The following is a 14,257-nucleotide window of genomic DNA, read 5'->3' as shown; positions in this document are numbered from 1 at the left end:
ACTTGATTCTGTGAGGTACTCTGCCTCTGATACAGAAAAGCATGTAAGCATCAGAGTAATTTAGCACGTGTAGTAGTCCCACTGAAGTCAGTAAGATTACTCAGGTGTTTAAAGTTAACGAATGTTTAACTATAACATGGGCACTCCAATCTGAGCATCTCCACTGATTGCAGCTGTGGTAGTGTGAGAGACCATCTCCTTTCCCATATCAAGTAACCAGATTCCAAAATCATTTAAGATTATAAATATTATGGGACCCAATCCCGTTCTCATTGCAGCCAATGGAAAGACATTCTCTGCCTGCTAAGGAATTTGGATCAAGCTCTAATGTGATCACTTAGCAGAAAGGCACTGAATATCACCAGGAAACTTATCTTTCTACCTAGAATACTTATTTTATCTGACTTAATACCTAGAAATATGGCTCACAGAGCATACTTAGCAGAAAATGTTCCTAACTGACTGGGCATCTCATATTTTTATTTGTTTCCAGAAATGCAGCCTTCTGGATGTAACTGTGATAAACAACCCAAGATGATGTACACAATAGTTAGAAGGGAATTGTGGGGAAAACGAATCTAATCAGTATGCAATGTTAATAGCAGACAAATATTTTCATTGCTAGTTTGGCAATTCAGGATGGCATAGCTCAGAATTAGGACTGCTGTACATGATGGATTTGCTTTATTTATTATAAGAGATAAAAAATAAAAATGTCACTCACCAACCTCAATGTGTGGGGGAACTTGATGGGGCCAGTCATGAAGGGGGATGTCCACATCTTGAATACTGTGTGCAGATCTGGTCACCCAATCTCAAAAAAAGATATATTAGAATTGGAAAAGGTTCAAAAAGGGCAAAAAAAAGATTAGGGGTATGGAACGGCTGCTGTATGAGGAGAGATTAATAAGACTGGGATTTTCAGCTTGAAAAAGAGATGACTAAGGGGGGGAAATATGATAGAGGTGTATAAAATCATGACTGGATTGGAGAAAGTAAATAAGGAAGTGTTATTTACTCCTTCTCATAACACAAGAGCTAGGGGGCACCAAATGAAATTAACAGGCAGCAGGTTTATAACAAATAAAAGGAAGTATTTCTTCACACAGTGCACAGTCAACCTATGGAACTCTTTGCCACAGAATGTTGTGAAGGCCAAGACTATAACAGGGTTCATAAAAGAACTAGATAAGTTCATGGAGAACAGGTCAATCAATGGCTATTAGCCAGGATGGGCAGGTATGGTGTCCCTCGGCTCTGTTGCCAGAAGCTGGGAATGAGCAACAGGTCACTTGAGGATAGCCTGTTCGTTCCCTCTGGGGCACCTGGAATTGGCCACTGTCAGAAGACAGGATACTGGGCTAGATGGACCTCTAGTATGATCCAGTATGGTCATTCTTATGGGACAGTCCCAGCAGTGAGAGATGGAGCATTCGTTGAGGGACATGAGGTATCTTCTCCCCACCTAGGAGTCTCTGGCATCCACTGGCCAGCTCTAGGGGGATGGGTACTGATTGTCTAGCATTTCAGCGCTCCTAGGATTTAACCTGGACCAGAGGCTGTGTGGAGCCTCTTTCCACTACATTTCAGCGGCCCCACCCTATCCACCATAAACTAGGAATGGGAACCCAGCCTGACAGATGCTGCTGTCTAGCCAATAGCCTGTTTAGGGGGTCTGGAAGGAATTTTTTCTCCTATTCGCAGAGGACCAAGGAATTTACCTTCCTCGCAGCACCTTCAAGCCACAGTAGGTTAAGTAGCAATGCATTTCGTAGCTAATTGAGGTTTGTAAATTCATTGAAACTTGCAGCTGGTTTCCATTGCTATTAAAGGGATAAAATGAACAATTCTTAGGGGCAAAAGACCTGGGATTTTGTGCTGGCCCTTGGGTTCATGGGACTGGGTGACCTTCGCAGACCAAAATCTCTACCCTTCTGCACCTCTGTACCACTTGCAGGGGGAGGGTGCTGGGAAGAGCCAACTACAAGTTGTGGATTATATGGTAAGGAGACCTGTAGCCCTGACACTGGAACCAGTTAAATGCCTGGTATAGGAGAATATGGGTGATGTGTGGGTAGGGCCCCTCCTCTGGGCTAAAGTTTAATAAAAGTTGCAGCCTGCCACTTAATTCCATGCATGTGTCTGTCCTCATTTCGCCCCTATGTCTCCATCAAATTCTTTTACAAAGCTTTCCATACTTCTGTTTCTAAAAAGTTGTGATTTTTTAAAATCTGTTTGTAGCTAGACATTTTTTTTATTTGTTTTTCCACCAGCTTGCTGCTCTGTGGTAAGAAGCAGCTTTTTGTGATGAGCTACATTTGCAGATTGTAAGACATTTTCCCCTCAATATTTCTTGCTGCTGCTGCAGATTAGATCCTGGAATTTCATTTATCAGTTTTTGCAAGCTTGGACCAGGACCAGATCTGGAACAGTAGACTTTACAGAGCATGTCATAGTACAAACCAGGAGCAGTAGAAATGCACATGTGATGCAGGCATCAAGAAAAGTAAACTTTATATCTAGCGAAACACAAGCTTGCCATCAGGTTGGCCTAAAATTTATCATTAAGATGGAACAGTTAAGTGACTGAGCATAAGCAAAGAGAAATACATGGCACAAATGTAGTACTAAACCATCAAGCTAACTTAGTACATTTGTATTACACTGTTGAACCTTAAACACCACATGACACTTCACCATAATATGTGGGTCAGCTTATAGAAAAAGATATAAGAGTTCTTTCCTTTTTCACTGCCCAATACAGCATTGCAGGATAACATTCATAGGAGAGAAAATTTAAAGTAAAAATAAATTGCACAGTGTTGCTAGTTCAATTTTATTATGATAAATTATTAACACAATATACCAAATATATAGTAGAAGGGTTAAAAAGAGCCAATGGCAGTTTGTAAGAATTTAATTAGTAACCTGGCAACAAAAGCAATTCCATTTTGGTATGGTCCATGATGGTTTATGATTCTGGGACATTTTCCAAAGTAGAACAGGTTTTTAAAGTTCAATCATAACTAAACATTATAAACCATCAGAAAATATCCTGAATAGAATACTAGAAAGGACAGGTTTTTAATCCAACGCAATCCATATGAAAAAAAGAATACCTCACTGTCTCTCTCCCCCTTACATGAAATTCACTTTAAAATACAAGCTTCCTGGGAACTTGCAAATGATTTGAGGAATAAAACCAAAATTATGGCCGTGAAGGACTGTGCACAAGATTTTGTGGGACCATTATGTTGTTTAGCCGTATGAGAGTGTAGGATTTGGTAGGTTCACACAGGAGCCATGAAATCCCAGCAACCATCTTGGATTCATTCCTGCTGAGAAATGATTCCGTAAAGAGTTTTAAAGTACTGCAAATGGAAGTTTTAATTGAAAAAGAATATTTGTATTAGAAAAGAATACGTCTATATGACATTTTATCAGATATTTCTGTCAGCATTTCTAGAATGACTGCACCTGAAGCACAAGCGGAATGGAACATTATCTGGGCTTGCTGGAGGAAGGTAGCAGTGCTTTATGGTGATGTAGAGTGGGGGACAGGAAGGAGATCGGAAACTGCTCCAAAAAGGTGAATGGTGGTCAGCTTTGTAGCTCTGACTCACGCCCCTCAGAATGTAAGGATGGAAAGCTTTAAAAGGGCAACCAGGGGAGTTGGAAGCCCTTTCTCTACGTAGCAATCAAGGCAGCCTCCACACTTCCTCCCATCGAGATCTGAATATCAGGTTGGGTTAGGATCTGCTGTGGGGATTGTGCTAGTCGCTCTTTTGTAAGGGAGCTGGGAAGGAATTTTCCCCTCACCACCATATTAGCTTCGGTGGAGTAGGATTTTGTCCTCCCCACAGCAAGTGTCAGGGAGGACCTATTATGGTGAGGAGAAAAGTGGTTAACGGCTGTATGCCACAACTTCTTTTCTAAGTGTGGGGAAGACGTCCAATGCAGGTACTCCGTACGGAAGGCATCCAGTGACCAGATAAATGGTCTGGTAAGGGACTTGAAAAGGATGAGCTAGCTAATGGAACAGGGCTGGGAGTTCAGTCTCCTATGATTGGTATGGTAGGGAGCCAACCTCACCCCCCTTTCTTATAGCCCACTTTAACCCTCCTATGAGGCAGGGGGTGGATAGTAAGGTTCAAGCCATGGGCTGGCTGGAGACCTGGATGGAAAATGAAAGGGGCTGGTGGAAGCCCCGGGTAGTTATTTGAATGAACAAAAATTTGCCTGCACTGTACACTTTTATCCCCCTGGTAATCCCAGACATCTAATAATAAAGTTATGGCCTGATTACATCCATTCCAAATGTCTCCTGTCCTTCTTTTGGTATAGCTAGACAATACCGCCTACTGTTGCTGGTCATGCTCTTTAGAAACTGTAATGGTATCTATCAGCATCTACACCATGGACTTCTTTAGCAGCAGCAAGTTGATAACAATTTTGAAATTAAGGTGTTTGTGTTCTGGAAATAAATACTTAAACATACATGTGTTTTGTCATCCTGTGGACAGAAATCTTTGATTTTTCATATAATAAAATGTAAATATCTATATTACAGATAATTGGTGATGGAGAGTTTGGGTTGGGTGACTTTTGTAGATGCCCAAGAGAGTTTTCATTGACTCCAGTGGAATTTGGCTCATGGCTTTAGTTTTGATTCTATTCTATTTAGATTCTTAAACTCCGTCCATCACCATTCTATGAGTGCCTGCCAGTGGTTCATTAAGTGACATAATTAACATCTATTAAGTGTACTTTTTACTTCTTTATCTTGTCCTTTTGCACACACAAATATATCTATATACAGACAAACAAAATATAAATATTTCAGAGAGAGAGAAAATTGTGTGATGTGCTCTTTAATATTTTAGTGCAAGCAAAGTCAAGTAGTGCACCTTATGCCTAGTGAGGAGATGAAACTTCAGTGCTTTAATTAAATATCAAATATGTTTGAAATATTTTAATATTATTTCAATAAATTTACACCTTTATGATGGAAATGTGCAGCATATCCTTGGAACCATTAGTAGAAGAAAATTTGGAAGAAAAAAAATAAGTCTCATGGGCCATTTTAAAAACAAGAAACTTTCTTTGATGTAAATAAAGTTAAAAGTACAAAAGTAATTCTAGAAAAGCTGGCAGTCATTCTAGAATGCCAAGGGAGTTGGCTCATAATAAGTAAATTTGGAATTATAGAATAGAGAATTTTTCAGGTCTATAATTTTATAGCTATGAATGGATTCTATGGAATTCTATGATTGTCTGATTAATAGAATGTATTAGACAAACCTCTGTTGTGATAGTAACTGCATGACTACTAACTAAAGAAAAAGTTTTGCCAAGTCTAAGATTTCTAGTACCCTTTGAGCATTCACTTCCTTTGATTTCTGAGAATTCTTTTGCCAGAGGCCTGGATAGGATTTTGACTTTCACTTTTTCATTAAAGGACTGCCTATAGGCACATTTAAAGCTCTTTACTGATGGAAAATGTTTTATCATTTGATAAAAATATAATTCAGAGCTGGTGCTATTTTCCCCCCCAGTTACATTAGCCATTTCACTTTAAACTAGGCATTTCTTTTGGGTAGTGGAAACTTTTCCTAGAATACATGTAGTAAGTTACAGTCCTACAAGCATTAAAACTCCACTTTTCTTTACGTATCTTCTATTTTAGGAGCTCAATATTATCTCATGCAAGTCACACCACAGCGGTTAAGGCTCCAAGACTACATATACATGGCATCCAAGTATTTTAAGCTGCAGGGCACCATGCTTATGTAGGATTTTAACTCACTCAAATAATAAATAGTACATCAAAAATATTTTTAAGTCTCACAGAATAGTGTCCAAACAGGTTGACACCTGATGATAAACTGGTGAAACTTGAGCATAGAACAGGGATCAGCAACCTGTGGCACGCGGCACACCAGGATAACCTCCCCGGTGGGCCAGCCCAGTTTATTTACCTGCTGTATCCGCAGGTTTGGCCGGTCGTGACTCCCACTGGCCAGGGTTTGCCACTCCAGGCCAATGGGGGCTGCAGGAAGCGGCTCTGGCTGAGGGATGTGCTGGCCGCCATTTTCCTGAACCCCCATTGGTCTGGAGCAGTGAACTGTGGCCAATGGGAGCCGCGATCAGCCAAACCTGAGGATGTGACAGGTAAACAAACTGGCCCGGCCCACCAGAGCCCAATGCTGATGAGCTGTGTGCCAAAGGTTGCTGACCCCTGTCCCAGAAACAAGCACTTAGCAAGTTGATAAGGAGTCAACAATGTGCCCTTGTTGCCAAGAAGGCTAATGGCATTTTGGGCTGTATAAGTAGGGGCATTGCCAGCAGATCGAGGGACGTGATTGTTCCCCTCTATTTGACATTGGTGAGGCCTCATCTGGTGTACTGTATCCAGGTTTGGGCCCCACAATAAAAGGAGGTTGTGAAAAAATTGGAAAGTGTACAGCAGAGGGCAACAAAAATTATTAGGGGACTGGAACACATGACTTATGAGGAGAGGCTGAGGGAACTGGGACTGTTTAGTCTGCGGAAGAGAATAATGAGGGGGGATTTGGTAGCTGCTTTCAACTACCTGAAAGGGGGTTCCAAAGAGGATGGATCTAGACTGTTCTCAGTAGTAGCAGATGACAGAACAAGGAGTAATGGTCTCATGTTGCAGTGGGGGAGGTTTAGGTTGGATACTAGGAAAAACTTTCACTAGGAGGGTGGTGAAGCAATGGAATGAGTTACCTAGGGAGGTGGTGGAATCTCCTTCCTTTGAGGTTTTTAAGGTCAGGCTTGACAAAGCCCTAGCTGGGATGATTTAGTTGGCAATTGGTCCTGCTTTGAGCAGGGAGTTGGACTAGATGACCTCCTGAGGTCCCTTCCAACCCTGATATTCTCTGAATTGGTGCAAACAGAACTGAAATATTCCAGTTCAAGAATGGCTTAATTGTCCACACAAGGGTTTGTACCACTTTAGCTAAATAGATTTTAAACCCAGTTTATGTTAAAATGGTACAATTTCTCATGTAGAGAAGATCTTAGTGAGCAGGAAGAAATAACTGAGTGTGAGAAAATTATAAGGAAGTTTTGAACTATTGGTCACAGGCAGCTTCAGTTCAGTAGAGAAAGGATTGGGTCCACAATATTAATTCAATACATACAAGTCAGTTTTGCTTTCTCATGAATGTGTTTGCCCTAAAGTAGGCAGGTATGTTGAGCAAATAGATAATATTTTACCTAATTGTTTTCCATACGTAGTTTCTAAGGTGTCAAAATTAAATTGTTCATTCTTAAGTACCTTAGTTGGTTGCACTGTATTTTTACATTTTTGAAGAAAATTTACATATACAGTAGGTGCCTCATAAGCACTATTTTCAAATATATTGTCCTATTGTTATTAATCTGCAGCTGGACTTCAAGAAGCCTGTTTTTCAGCAGTGCCTCATTCAGATTATAGCATATATGGAATATCAACTCTGCAAAATATTTGTTCTCCACCAGTTCCGGGAAAGAAAAGATACAGATTATCCAGGAAGCCAAGTCAATGTACAGAATGGGTGCTATTTAGCAAATATTGTGATGCAGTCTAAATTTATTTTTATTTGTGCCCAATCTACCAATCCTCTACCACTTCGCCATCAGATCTAATGTCCTGTTGTTCCTTTAACACAAGAAAAATAACAAACATACATGAAGAAGATCAAAATTACATCCTGGCATTTCTTTCCTTTTTAGTCTGTGAGAGGGATGTGGGAAATAGTGGCTGCTACTAAAAAAGGGATGTCATTTGAAGTCTCTTCAAATGCTAGCCAACTACATGTGTCTTATTTACCCAAATAATTCCTGTTTATTTTTCTTCTGTTTATTGGATTGATTAATGTCTAATCTGACAATAATGAATCCTATGAGATTCACAGTATACTGCTCCCAAAACAGATTATAAGCTTTGAGGTACTTTGCACAATTTAAGTTTAGTCATCAGATAAAATGTGAGGTTATTCTCTTATCAACCAGAAGGAAAAATTCCACAGTTATAATGCTCATTACTGAAAGCATAAAGACTTCTGTAATAGGAATCTTACCTCTTCCATGGTATGTCTGAAGCAACAAAATACTTGGTGGGGACTTACATTTTCCATCCGCTATATTTGTAAAAAGGAATATTTTTCTATTAGTTGGTCAATAATATTTATTTAAAAAAACCTGAAAATTGTCTTTTTGCTAAAATAGCACTATTTTTAACTGTTAAATCAGTAACAGCCAAATTTACCAAAATAATACCAAATTATTTTGTATAAATACTGTTAGTATATATATAACCCAAGTCTTAGTCTATTTATCCTTGCAAGCTTTGAGTGGGCCTGCATGCCAAACAAGCTAGCTCTTGTTGAGTTGTCTTTGTGGCTGTTATGGAAAGTGTTGCTTTTAAACATAAGCATGTGTAATTGACTAGCCTGGTAGAATTGTACTAAACCACTATAATTAATTTGCTGTACATTTGAAGAAAGTCACTACTGTAGTTCATATGTGTTTTAGCTGAAGTGGGATCAGCCCTGTAACAGAGCTCTGACTCACGGGCATGACACCTCCTGCTGGTCATCTGGAAATTAGCTTGATTCCAGCCTCAGACCACCTCCTGCTGGCCGTTGTCTCCCTACCAGTACCTGTTTCCAGTGAATCTCCACCACTTGTAGCACTTCAGGCCCTGCATCCGTCCCAGACCCTGGTACTCCTTAGCTTGGGGTGCTATCCCACAGAGGAGCCCCAACCACCCTATAGCAACCTTGCTTCAGTGGCTACTGCCAGTCATCATCTAGCCCCTTCTCTCAGGGGAAAACTGCAGTCTGAAATGGCCACTCATCACTGGCAAAGGGGTTAGACCTGCTGCCTTTTCTTGTCCTGGCTGTCTCCCTGCAGCCCTAGTACCTCCTCAGGCCTTTGCTACAAAGGCCTTAGCCTGGGAGGTTGCCAGGCCAGAGCTCCCCAGCTCAGCCTGCCCTTTCCCAGTACTGCTCTGTCCAAGGTACCCCTGTCTTTACCAGGCAACTAGATCCTTCTTACTCCACTATTGGAGCAAGACTCACTTCCTTTTCCCCAGGAGCCCTTCTTATATTGGCCCTGCCGGGTCCTGATTGGCTGCCTCAAACCCGCTTATGATTGGCTCCATGGGGCAGTCCTTTTCCAGGGCTGTTTTTAACCCTTTCCTGACTGGAGCGGGGTGACCACCCCACTACAAGCCCATTGCTAGTTGTGGAGTTTTTTAATGCACTGTACAGTCTTCTGAATTGAGTAACACAAATACAAAATTGCTTAGGAAATGGGGTCTTTGAAAATAAGCACCCATAGTGTAATTAATAGATTCAACTGTATATTAACATTAAAATTTAAAGCATGAAGTAATGGATATTTCTGTTAACAACTTCTGTCCTGGAGTCACTGTTTTTGGCCAAACATTTATGGCAATTGGATGGTCATGAATATTTCAAGGTTGTCTTTTGAGCTGGGATTAGTTGCATGGTGGAAATAAAATGGTAACATGGTATGTCTCTTGGTTTCCTATCTGACTGAGTGTGTTCAGAGGATAAGTAGGAACTATTGTTCTCTCAGAAACAGTGGCCATATTTGATGTATTTTCTCTGAAACAGCCAGGAAAGCCTGGCATCCATGTGTTGTCTCTTACTTCAAGAGCATGAGCACTGAAGTTACCCTACCAACTGCTTGAAAGAAGTTATGGGGCTACTCTGTGTGAAGCAGAAGCAGCCGCTCAGTGCTTCTCCCGTCACAGCACATAAAGAAGGTCTTATAGACTCATAGACTTTAAGATCAGAAGGAATCATCACAATCATCTAGTCTGACCTCCTCAGATCATGGTTTAAAGACTTCAAGTTACAGAGAATCCACCATTTACAGTAGTTTAAATCTGCAAGTGACCCATGCTGCAGAGGAAGGCGAAACTCCCCCAGGTCTCTGCCAATCTGACGTAGGAGAAAATCCCTTTCCAGCCCCAAATATGGTGACCAGTTAGACACTGAACATATGGGCAAGATGCACCAGCCAGACACATTTACAAGCTGCCCACAGTACAGAAAAGGCAACCATTTTGGTTTTCACTAAGAATATATATTTGTTTTACCTAAAAGGGTTTTTCTGCTTGATTTCACATTTCACATAAAAAAAATAGATTGTCCCTACGTTTTCAGGTTTCAAAGTAACAGCCGTGTTAGTCTGTATTCGCAAAAAGAAAAGGAGTACTTGTGGCACCTTAGAGACTAACCAATTTATTTGAGCATGAGCCTACCTTTTCAGAGGTTCATAATCAAAAGTGAAGTGGTGAACATTTTCAAATAAAATCTGTCATCTCTTTCTCACAACTGTAAATAGCAAACTTTTCTTTGAAAGTCTAGGGAAATCAGAAGGAAGAAACTAGAATGATTTTGAGGAGTGAAGGAATGACACTCTAACTGGATAAAATACACAGTTTGCTGTTTTGTATATGTCAAACAAAAGTTGGGTCCAATTATCAGTTCTCTAAATGTGTGTGTGTGTGTGTGTGTGTGTTTATTGTAGCTGACCAAAATTTGTAAGATACCCAGAGAATTAAAACACATACAAACCATTTTTAGTTAGCGTAATATGACTATTTTCAAAGGCACACATGGCATTAAATATTTCAGCCAGTGTTTTTGTTCAGATTTCCTTTTTCTTGATTGTGATGCAAATAATATTTGCTAGTTTATACTATAAACCACTTGGAGGTTTTTTCAAATGTTTTTAACAGTTATGAGAAAGGTATTTTCAATGTTTGATAAATCAGATGATACTGAGTGGCATATAATTGCTTCTTTGTCAAATGAAGCAATTTAGCTGTAATAACAGCCTCCAGGCATAAAATCAGCACCATTATTATCAGACCAAATTTTTTATCGTTTTATTATTATTCTAAATGAAGAGCAGAATTCACACATCTATCTAGTTTGGTCATAGATATACAAAAGCAAAATAACTTAAAACAGTTTGACGTGTGGCAATTCCTATATTGTTTTACGCTGAAAAACAGCTGTCCTGCACACTATTAGACATTTGTTTCCTGATGTAAACATCCATACTAAGTCTGTGGAGTACTGTAATACAGCTTAGTGTATGTTTAGAAAAAAATAGACTCTGTTATGAAGCTTTCACATGAAATGGTCTGTATTGGTTATGATAGCAAAGATAAAATGCTTTTTCTGAATTAGGTTTGATGAGAATTTACTTTTAGCTGTAGACTATAATAAGCATTTAATTGAGTTTTTACATAAAACTATAAAGTAGATTGTCTTCATCTATTCTTTGTCATCGTTGACAGCATCATTGCCCTCCCCATCACCCAGAGTTCCAAACTGAAGGTCATTTTTATTCCTCTCTCACATCTCTGCACAGCCAGGTTTTGTATTTCCTTCTCTAAAACATATCTGAAGTCCCACTGTTTATCTCACTGTGCTCTGACCATTTCCAGACTTCCTCTCAGGCCTCCTCAGTAGCCATGTCACCTTCTCCAATTCAATTAAAACATGGCCATTGAAATTAACCTCCTTGTCTGATGATCAGGCCATATCACTACCCTCTTTGAAGGTCCTACACAATGCTGCTGTGACCTATATCTCTGTTATCTTCTCATCCTCTCCCACTATCCTAACCATAGCACTAATGACAGCCTTGATGACCTGTTTGTCTTGGTTGTGTATATAACTATGAAACTGCCATGGCTTTGTTTCTGTGTAATATACATTTAATTCTCTAAGAACACTGTCTTGAGATACTGGAAGCTATTTGGTGCTCAGACTGTTACAAAGACTACACATACTGAATGCCCACTCGTGAAGACTTCACCTTTGTTTGTTTTGTTTTATTGTTCGCTTGATCTAATGCTTTCAATTAATGTGCTCTTTGTGTACGGAGGAACATATGAGTTCCAGGAACAACAAGTGAAACTCTGAAAGCATTCAGAGAAGATAAAGAAGCAAGGAAAAAGTTTTCTCGTTAAAAAGAAATAAAGAAAAGGTAAAATGGCCACTTGATGGACCTATGGAATATATTAAGTGTCTCCATTTTGAATTGAAATCTGGCCCTTAGAGGCTGAGTTTCTTCTCCCAAAAAGGAAAGAAAATTAAGAGATGTGGATGAAAATAGTTCTCACAAAGAAACTTGCTGAGGGTAAAAGCTGGGAAACTTAGTCACAAGTCCACCCAATTTAGACTTAATTAATATTCTCTTTTATTTATACAATTTCAGGCAGAATTATTGTCACTAACAGTGTCCAAACATACATTTATGTCAGACAAATAATAATAGACAAGGCAAAATTGATAAGTGAGCCCAAATTACGACATTCTGCAGTACTGGGAAATCCTTCTATCTTCCATGATAGTTGTGCCTTCTCTGATCCCTTGGTCTGATTTTTCAGTCCCATTCTTCAGTTTCTGGTCTGGTGTTTTTACAGTTTGGGCCTGTGTTTGCATAGATCTTTTATACAATTCTGCAGTACAGATTACTTAATCTTTATCCAATTGGCTTTTAGTACAACCACCTCTGGGTTTTAGGTAACCTGTACATTATGCATGCACAAGCTTCAATTATCCAACTTCTGCATTTTTCCTGATGGTTTTGCAGTTTCTAGCTCATGTCCTGTGTCTTCCCAGGAAAAAAAAGGGTTTCTATTTATCATTACATGTTTGTGTATCTCTTACTTACATCTTACAACACAACGTATTGTTTCATCAGTAATAACATTTTAAACAAATCAGTAATTCTATGTAAAAGAACTGGAAAAGTCACCCCTATTCCAGCAAGGTCTGGTCTTAAGTATTACCTCATTTGTACTCATTCATTATCCATTTTTTAAAATAGTTAAAATATAGCTAACAAAGCTTTTAATTTTATCATTTAGCAATCCTTCATTTTATATTTCAAAGTTATAAGTCAATATATGTGTATTATCTCCTTCTACGCTTTAATCTATTAGAAGGCAGGGGAATTAGAGAAACATGATAATTCTTTAGTGTCAACATTTCTTATCTTCTTTAAACATGGGTTTTGCATTCAAAGTCCATTTTCTGTTTGTGACTCATTACAAAGAGACTTCAGAAATTTTCCTGTGAATGCTTTTTGAGGGGTGTCTCAAGTTTAGGGCTTTGAAATTAAGCAGTTGTTAATGGTACCTCAACAAAGGGTAAATGTTTGAGTCTTAAGATCAAAATACTATCCAGTCTGAGAAGGTACTTGTGCTAATTCATCACATGTGGGAAGAAAAAGGCCCAGTTAACAGGCAAAGTTGACAACGTAGTCTGTCACACCTCAGATGGCATCAGCAAATGAGGATTCCATGTTTCTATTATTTTCATTCAATTTTTCCCTAGTGTCATTTGTCTCATTTTACCATCTGTTTAAAAGCTGAAGGGGAGAGGAAGGAAGGAAGATCAATCTTTTTTTTTTTCTTACACATACTTTTGCTATTATACCTCAGCCTCATGCCCAGCTGAGTCACTCAGAGAGGGGGCCTTCCACATGCTAATCTCCACCTGCCTGTGCAGAAGTGAACAATAGTTGCCTCTGTGGCCCCATTCCCTCCCGCATAGCTTAAACTCTACAGAAAGCCTTCCAGTAGCCTCAGATCCATATATGGGAAGGAGTCTGGGCCAGAAGAGAAAGAAAGATGTTGAGCTGGGAGAGCTAAACACAGTACCCTCTAATCTCCAACAACACTTCAAGAAATATACTTGTACTGTATTGACTTTCCTGAAGATTATCCATTTGGTTGTGAAACCTATTTGAAAGCGTGAGGAGGCTGGTCAGCTGAGGGCAGGGGAATCGAACAGGAAGCTCCAGTGAAGCCACACTTCAGTGATTGCCACTGGGGGGTACAAGGAGCCACAGGGCTTATGTGGAGGCAGAGGGCCTCCATGCAGATGGTCCTTGACTTCCAGAAGATCCCCTGAAATCTATAGGTTCTGGAAGTTGAATCTCTTGATTCCTGTGGCTTTGTGTGAGTGTGTTGCAGAAGGAAGGCAAAACATTTCCCTGAATAGAAGAATGCAGATAAAATTCAGGAGATGTTCAGAGTTTTCCACCCTCTGATCAGAATTCCCCATGGAAGGGGGAATCTTGGCCAAATTGCTGTGAATGTACCGAGCATGTATTTTCCCCTTTCAGTCCATATTTTTGACAGACCACAGGATCTTTGTGTAATGAGTCCTAATTTAATCATACTGTCTAC

The 14,257-nt window shown here is 39.6% G+C and overlaps 1 protein-coding gene across 1 annotated transcript in view; it reads left to right on the top strand.

The window, feature by feature from the left end:
• Positions 1 to 14,257, top strand: part of EYS (eyes shut homolog) — a 453,978-nt gene that overhangs the window by 32,989 nt on the left and 406,732 nt on the right. The window lies entirely within an intron of this gene.

The sequence above is a fragment of the Lepidochelys kempii genome, chromosome 3 (assembly GCF_965140265.1).
Source record: "Lepidochelys kempii isolate rLepKem1 chromosome 3, rLepKem1.hap2, whole genome shotgun sequence".
Classification (NCBI taxonomy): Eukaryota; Metazoa; Chordata; order Testudines; family Cheloniidae; genus Lepidochelys; species Lepidochelys kempii.
Note: the sequence above shows the minus strand (reverse complement) of the source record. Positions and strands in the feature narration are given on the sequence as shown.